The sequence below is a fragment of the Echinops telfairi genome, unplaced genomic scaffold (assembly GCF_000313985.2).
Source record: "Echinops telfairi isolate 266 unplaced genomic scaffold, ASM31398v2 ScPeMD7_11;HRSCAF=52, whole genome shotgun sequence".
Taxonomy (NCBI): domain Eukaryota; kingdom Metazoa; phylum Chordata; class Mammalia; order Afrosoricida; family Tenrecidae; genus Echinops; species Echinops telfairi.
Window position 1 is genome coordinate 41464281 of NW_022103908.1, and position 8381 is coordinate 41472661.

Sequence of the window (8381 nt, forward strand, 5' to 3'; positions counted from 1 at the left end):
CCTGCCGATCTTCTCACAAAACCCCGTGGAATGTAGCTTTTCTCTGCACAGGTCATGTGACCATGAGTTGGAATCACTCAATGGTAGCTATCAATAACTACAACCAGGAGAGAGGCAGCTTTTTTTTTATTTTTAAGAGAGGCAGCTTTTGTAGTCAAAGCAGGAAAGCCCTGAGAGGCCAGTTGTTTGAGGCAGGTGAGAAGCTGGGAAGTTTTGGTTGAAGCATGTTACATCTGATAGGATACATGTGCAGTGCCCATGGAACTGTGCCCTGGGAGATGGAGGTTCAGTTGAAATATGCACAGAGTTGGTGGTTTAGGGTGGTGATGGATTAGGTGAGATTCCCAAGGGAGAGGTGGTGAGAAAGACACTGGGTGACTGAGAAAGGAGGAAGAGGAACCGAGGAAGGAGATTGATATGAATTCAGTGAGGTGGTGGGTACACAGAAGTCAGAGGAGGTCTGTGAAGAATTGTAAGGATTCAGGAGCAAAGAACACCAAGAAAAGGCTGGGATGGTCAAAGCGCTCTAGTGGCCACTGGGATTTTAACTGGTGTGGGGAGGGAGCAATACATAAGCGTGTGTATACACACACACCATATATATGGTGTATATATTTGTATGTATAAGTATATGGCTACAGAACCATAGAAATCTTTATTAAACAAAAATATCAAAATGTGAAGTTGTAATTTTGTGTATAGCCTCCATCTAGTTCTTTTTATGTGTATGTGTGTGTAAGAGAAAAGCTTTATATCAAAGAACAATTGTATATTGAGAAAACATCCTAGCCCAGTCCAGATCAAGCCCATAAGCCCAATATTAGCCCATTTGTCTGATACTAGTCCATAAATTCCTCTTCAGACTCAGACAGCCACATGCAATGACGCTGAATGTAGGAAGATCACAGGCCGGTGGGTGAAAAGTCTTGTGCATCCACTGGTGGTGGAAGCATCACAAGGATGTCTCCTCATGTCTCCACCGCAGGGCTCACTCAGGTCTCAGCGTAGCTCCACATGACTCATCCACAAGAAGACAAGGCAGAGAGACTGTGGTCCACCTCCATAGTGACCTCATGAGACAGCACTAACAATAACACCCATGCCGGCCAGGTCAAGAGCTGTTCAGAGTTGCATACTCTCACCACACATATTCAGTCTGTATGCTCACATCTAGTTCTATACCATCTGTCTAGTCCTCTGCCCACACCCACAAGAATTCTGCACTCTAATTGAAGTCCCCCTAAAACTAGCAGTTTTGTCATACTCAAGGGACTCAAATCATGTTTCTTTTTTATGTTCTTTGCGTTCTGGGAATGAAAAAGAAGTACAAAGGGGCCAGATTAGGGTATAGGGTGGATGGGGGATGGTTACCCAATGCAATTCTCATTGGGAAGCCCTTGCTGCTCTTGAAGGCTGAGCAAGAACATCCGTGTGTGATTTAGGGGAAAACAATTCTGTAGGATGACTTTCCCGACCTGTTTCTGAGCAATGCAGTTTTGGATTTTCTTAAAACTTTTTCTTTTCTTTTTAACATCATCTTATTAAGTACCTTTCCCATGTGGATTTCTTTCTTTCTTTTTTTAATTGTTTTATTAGGGTAAAACTTTTTCATACTAAGTCCCTATGATCATTTCATGTCCTTGACAGGGGTGGGGAGATATATCAACATTATCTCCCTAGAATCTCGAAAAATCATTGCCATAACCATGTGAGCTTACATCTCTGCCTTGACTTGCACTGAGATCCAGCAGATCACCTAGGAAGTCTCTGCTCTGATTGGACATTGCTCTCTGGACTAAACTGGTAAAGTCAAGACATGCCTCAGGTTATGATTCTCTCCATAACTGCCTTCATTAACCTTGATCTTGCTTAAAAGACAGATAGAAAGATCAACACTTTGGGGTAGTGTGTTAGACAGGGTTCTCTAGAGAGATAAAACCAGATTGCTGATAAAGATAATTAGATATATAACACAAGAAATGAACTGTTAAATTATATACAGATAGATACATATATAATACAAGAAATGGAACAGTTTAGTTATAAAGCAATACAAATGGCTCAGTGCAGCTCACTCCCGTGAGAGAGAGAGTTGTGAGAGACTAGCAGTCCTTCAAGTCTAGTCTGCTGCCAGATCTCCCTCTATTTATAGAGAGAGCTAGGCTATCTCAGCACAGCAGCCAATCACAAGGCAGATCACCAACTGTCAACTAACCACCAGTCCCAACTGCCAGTTCCCAGCTCCAGAGATGTCTTAAAGGGACCTCAACTTACAGCGACACAGTCCACAGGCTAGGCATCCCACAGGTAGTGTAGCCTATAAATTGAGGCACAGAACAAGCAAGGCAGCCGCACACTGGTCCGATGATCAAAGAGCAAGAGACAAGAAAGGCAAGGCTCACCAAGCCATTTATCTCTCCGCCCTTCAGTTAATCGCACTTGTGTTTATCAGCCAGGCTGGCACAATAAACTATCTCAGGTAGCGATGTGCACAAAGCTTCTGCCATCAATTGAGCTGAGAGCTTGCTGGGGTCAAGGCACCTGCTTAAAATTGAACATATGGAGAAAACTTGTTCTAATAACCTGGCATTCTGTGATGCTCACTTTCCCAACACGATCGCTAAAGACAAATTGGGTGCATAAACAAATGTGGTGAAGAAAGCTGATGGTTCCCGGCTATTAAAAGATGTGACATCTGAAGTCTTAAAGACTTGAAGTTAAACAAGCGGCCATCTAGCAGGGATGTAACAAAGCCCACGTGGAAGAAGCACATCAGCCTGTGTGATCATGAGGTGTCGATGGGATCAGGTATCAGGCATCAAAGAACCAGAACAAAAAACCATATCGATGTGAATGAGGGGGAGGGCGGAGTGAAGACCCAAAGCCCATCTGTAGACAATTGAACATCCCTTCACAGAGGGTCACAAGGAAGAGACAAGCCAGTCAGGGTGCAGTATAGTGCCGATGAAACATAAAACTTTCCTTTAATTCTTTAATGCTTCTTCTGCCCCACTATCATGACCCCAATTCTACCTTACAAATCCTGCTAGACCGGAGTATGTTCACTGGTACAGATAAGAGCTCGCAACACAGGGAATCCAGGACAGATAAACCCCTCAGGACCCTTAATGAGAGTGGCGATACCAGGAGGGTAAGGGGAAGGTGGGGGGAGAAAGGGGAAGCCGATCACAATGATCTACATAACACACACACACACACACACACCCCGGGACGGACAACAGAAAAGTGGGTGAAGGGAGATATTGGTTGGTGTAAGACATGAAAAAAAATTATCACAGGTTTGTAAGGGAGGGAGGGTAGGGAAGGGAGGGAAAAGGAAAATGAAGAGCTGACACCAAGGGTTCAAGTAGAAAGTAAATGTTTTGAGAATGATGATGACAACAAATGTACAAGTGTGTTTGACACAGTGGAAGGATGGATGGATTGGCATAAGAGCTGTAAGAACCCCCAATAAAGTGATTTTTAAAAATAGAACACGCGGAATGGACCATGTGTGACCCCCGCTTCAGTAACGAGGGCATCAGTGGTTCTTCCACGGTCTTTTCCTGCCAGTTTCTAGACTTCAGTCACAACTTCTTTGGCCCTGAGGCTCACCTTTGGGGTCGTCCAAGCCTTCCTTACCATGCTCGATCCATCTGAAACTGGTGTTCCATGTGGAGCAGCATTCCTGGAAACTTGGTGCAAAACTGTAGTGATTTGGGAGGATATCTACCTACTTGCATTTTGTTACCAATTTGCTATTAGCTGTAACCAAATTGTTTTTTCCCATGGCATAAAAAGTATTCCCCACCCCCTTTCTTTGTGGAAGGGACTATCGTGGGCCTAAGACAAGAGAAAACTTGCCGGCAGTCACCCACTGATTACAGAAACATTTGCCTTACCCTCCTGTTTCCGAGTCACACAACCACCCCCAACCAAACTCCCTGCCACTAATTTGATTCCAACGTATAGTTTCTGAGACTCTACACTTTCATCGGAGTGTCCAGTCCGTCTTTCTCCTCTGGAGTGCTGGCGGAGTTGAATCGCCGCAGGCCAACACCTACCCCACAGCATCTCCAGGGTTATTTGAGTCAAGGAAAGCGGGTGGAAAAAGAAGTGAGGTTAGTGGTGTAGATTGCTGGCTCAAGGGATCTACACTGATGGAAAGGACAGAGGACCAAGAGGAAACATGAATGTTGGAAGGCAAGGGTGAGAGACGTATTGGAGCTGCTGTGCGACAGGAGCAAATGGAGAAGGGTGGACACTGACTGATGAGGCAGTGGGAATGACAGGTGTGCTCAGTCCAGTCTCTGGGGCGCTGTGTCCTCTCCACCGGCCACGGTCTGCATTTTTGAGATTAGGGAGCAGCAGAGGGAAAGTTAGGCTGCTGGACTGACTCTGGGAATAGCAGGGGCCTCTTAGCTCAGGGTTGGGCCGCTATGTACGCAGAGCAATGATTCTTTGCCCCCCCCCCCCTTTTTCTGTTTCTTCTCTCCTTCCTCCATCATAAATCCCCACGAGAATCAGTGAGTAGAAGTTGCGCAGAAGGCTGTAAACACTTGTGAAAGCATCTGAAGTGGTTTCAGGCATGGCAGCCGGACGGGAAGTGAAAGTGGGTAACCACAGGGAGGTGAGGGGAAGGAGTGCTTGAATCATCAGTTCTCTTGGCAGCGATTTCCCAGTAAACCTTGGCTGAGACTGTGAGCCGCTACAGATGGAAAGTCCTTGGGGAAACGTCTGCGTCTCTTCAGGGTTTGCTTACCCATACTGACCCTGAAGCAACCACCATGTCAACGGCAGGCTCTGCGGAGGTGGGCGCATCAACAAGCAAGGCGATGACCTCACAGAAAAGCAAACCGGCGCCCTGAGGGAAGGAGAGGCCTGTCAGCTGGGCTGTGGGAGGCTGTTCTGGACGTAGTCATGTGGGAGGGTGCAGCCAGGAAGAAGGAGGGATGGCATCAGGAACGAGGATTTGGTCTAAATTAGGAGGGTCAGGGTCAAGGGGGGGAAAGGGCTGACGGGAATGACACAGTTAGGGCAGGAGGGGAAAGCAAAGACGAAGCCTTGTGACTGAGAACAAGAGGCAAGAGATTTAATTCTGCTGGACAATTAGAGGCATGATAAAGGTTGACAACGATGAAGGAGATGTAGCTGGACAACTAGGTCTGCAAATGTCATTAGAATGAGGCTGAAAAACATTACTTCCTCAATGGCTCTGGACCTAATGGATGACAGCAAGACAAAAGAAAACGAAAATCTTCATTGAAGAAAAAAGAAAAGACGCATTTCAAATTCTCATAAAGACCGTATTTACTGGATCCATCGTGCCGGAGAACCTGACATCTATGTCCTGAGATAACACATAAGCTTGAATGGAAACGAATCGGTGAAATCATCTTTAAACTAAACCACCGCCAAAGCCAACCCACTGCCATGGAGCTATTTCCGACTCAGAGCAATCCTATAGAACAAAGCAGATGTGCTCTTTTGGGCTTCCGAGGCTGTACATCTTTACGGGAACTGACAGTCTGGGGTTTCTCACGAGGAGCTGCGGGTGGGTTTGAAATGTCGACCTTGAGGTTAGCAGCCCAATGCATAACCCACTGGGCCAGCAAATGGTGGTGAAACAATACGGACGGAGAGTGTGAGAATGGGGACATGGGGTAGAGAACGCAACCAATGCCATTGAATCGCACCTGTAGAAAATGTTGAATGAACATAGGTTGTGTTTAATTTCACACCCATACACAACATTCCTGGGCCTTACCACTGGGGTTTGCCCTTGTGCACTGCATAGACATCTAAACTGATATAGTCGACAATGTCATTTTAAAGTGAAAACATTTCCATACCCTTGACCACTGGCCCTCCTTAATCTGCTGCAGCTTTGGGGAAGGGCACACGTGGAGAAGGAAGGGAACACTAGCCTAGCCAATCAGAGGAGCCAAATCCACCCTAGCAACCAGTGGGGTGACAGGTATCACAGTTTAACCTCTTCACAAACCTTTTGAAGGCCTTTGCACACTTAGTCTCGTTGGGATGCCTTCAAAAAAAGAAGGGCAGGAAGGAAGTTCTTATCAAAACAGTGACTTCCAGGGGATTCTGTTGGGCCAGTTAAATTCAAGGCAGAGAGGTCAGCTCCGAAGGTTATGGCAACTGATTTTTTGAGATCGCAAAAGGTACCTGGAGTGCTTCTAGAGAAATAAGATCATAAATATGGGCTTCTTAAACTGGCTCTCCAGCCTGATTAGTCTTAACACTAGTGATGCTACTTCAACACCCCAAAGCATGGATGAGTCTGCTACTCTTACTAATCCATGGTGGGAGATAGCAAAGATAATACCTATAGTAGCACCACTGGTAGATGAGGTGCTGGTTAAAGGAGGGGCTTTGAGTGATCGTATGTTTGATATTTTCCAGGAGTTTTGTAAGGATGACAAGTGCATGGAAGCTGGCTGGCTGGTCCTTCTTACAGTGGAAAGTGTGATTAATGAGAGGGATGGTCTCAGAGGCTCGGAAGCGCGCCTCAGGTGCAGACTAACAGATTTGAAAGCTTCCATCTGTGCTGGGAGAATCTGAATCTCTCTACAGAGGACTACCTGGCGGCCCTCAAGACTTGAAGGACTGCCAGTGCCTCACAACTCTCTACCATGTTTGAATTATTCTTAGCTATTTTGTACTGTTTTATAATTTAACTCTTTACTTCTTGTGTTATCTATCTATCTAAATATATATATAACTATTAGCAATCTGTTTTTGTCTCTCTAGAGAACCCTGTCTAACACATTCCCTCCCCAATAATTGTTTTAATTTAATTTTTAAAAAGACCATTTTATTGGGGGCTCTGACAGCCCTACAACAATCCATACATCAATTGTATCAAGCACATTTGTACAAATGTTGCCATCATCATTTTCAGAACATTTTCTTTCCACTTGAGCCCATGGTGTCAGCTCCTCTTTTTTTCACTTCCCTCCCCAGAAAAGGGTAATCTTGATAGGTTTTTTTTCAAAGGACCTGGGACAATCACAGGTCCTTTGAAAAAAAAAAAAAAGAAAATAACAAAAGCTTCATTGCTAAGAAAAAGGAAGTTGAGCTGAGAATTTTCCCCTCCGTCATGCCAGTGACCCTGCTCCTCCTGCAAGGGCAGCCATCTAAGAATTTCACTGTGAAGCCTAGCCCCTGCCTCCACAACAAGCCCTGATCTTGCCCCTTCAAACTTCTTTGTGTCCCCTCAACCCAAAGAACATTGAAGAGGAGCATGGTCCAAGTCCCTTGAGGAGGCCGAACTGTTGTTTTAAGGTAGTGCACCTGTACTTTTTTTGAAAAGTTCAAATTTGTGTGTGGTGGGGGTGGGGAGAGAAAGGGTTAAAGAGATGGAAAAACTGCCTTTAGAAGTGTACAGAGCGAGGTGGGTGATAGATATATCACATGTCGATGTCTTTGTTTAGTAAAAGTTTTTAACTTACGCTGTATAGGTGTAGGAAAAAGAGGGGGCTTTCTATTTCCGTAACCAGTTACAGCCTCAGCAACTCATAGGGACAGTTCTACCCTGTCCTATAGGGTCTCTACGAGTCAGTATTGACTCGATGAAAGTGAAGTGTTTTTGCACATATACATACGTCTACACACACATACACATACTTGATAATGGAATATTATGCAGGAATTGAAAGAAAATAATCAAGGGGATCTATATGGGCCAACATGAAAAGGCATCTAAGACAATATTAATAGAAAAGAACAAATTATGTAGCTGTAGGGATTGAATTGTGTCCCAAAAAACATTGTGTTGGAATTCTAACCCCTATACTTGTGAGTGCAATCCTTTTGGGAATAAGATTTTCTATGCTGTTGATGAGGTTATAGCAGTTCAGGTGTGTCCTAAACCTAATCACTTCTGAGTTACAAAAAGCTACATAGACATAGAAGCAAGTACAGAGGTGGAAGGAGGGGTGGGTGCAGGTGCCATGCAGAGATCCCTAAGGACCTGAGGAACATTGGGTCTACAGGAGTGGAGCAAACCAGGATCTTTTCTTAGAGGTGATGAGAGAGAGAGAGAGAGAGAGAGAGAGAAAGTGTCTTCCTGAAATCAGGTTTCCAGCCTCCTAAACTGTGAAAAAATAAAATGTTATTCTTCAAAAGTGCCCACTTGTATGTTTTTCTGTTATAGCAGAACCAGGAAACTAAGACAATAACTATGCATGGTATGAGTCCACTTGATGTAAAAAAGAAAATGGTGCATAGTAAATGAAAATATAAACAAATTTTATGTTACTGGGAGAGTGTATGATCAGAAACTATTAGTTACTTGTGGCAGTTACGTAATCTCCCGGCAAGCTGCAAAGGGGTGGAGTCTAGCCTGTTAATCAGGTCACAGC